We start from the raw sequence: 204 nt of genomic DNA, 5'->3' as shown, positions 1-204 counted from the left end.
TCATAAGTCGAGGCAGTCATATATTTTCTCTCCAACAACTGAGTTACCCCTAAATTGTGTCATCTTTTTTAAATGCAGATAGAAAACGTTTGATTTTGTCGAGAGGGCTTCAATAACAGCAATGTAAATTTTATCTTTTCATCCAGCAAAAATGAAAAGGAAGCTGTAATAATAATATATTGTTACTAAAAATAAGTTCGATTT

Source organism: Penaeus monodon, chromosome 23 (genome assembly GCF_015228065.2).
Source record: "Penaeus monodon isolate SGIC_2016 chromosome 23, NSTDA_Pmon_1, whole genome shotgun sequence".
Classification (NCBI taxonomy): domain Eukaryota; kingdom Metazoa; phylum Arthropoda; class Malacostraca; order Decapoda; family Penaeidae; genus Penaeus; species Penaeus monodon.
Note: the sequence above shows the minus strand (reverse complement) of the source record.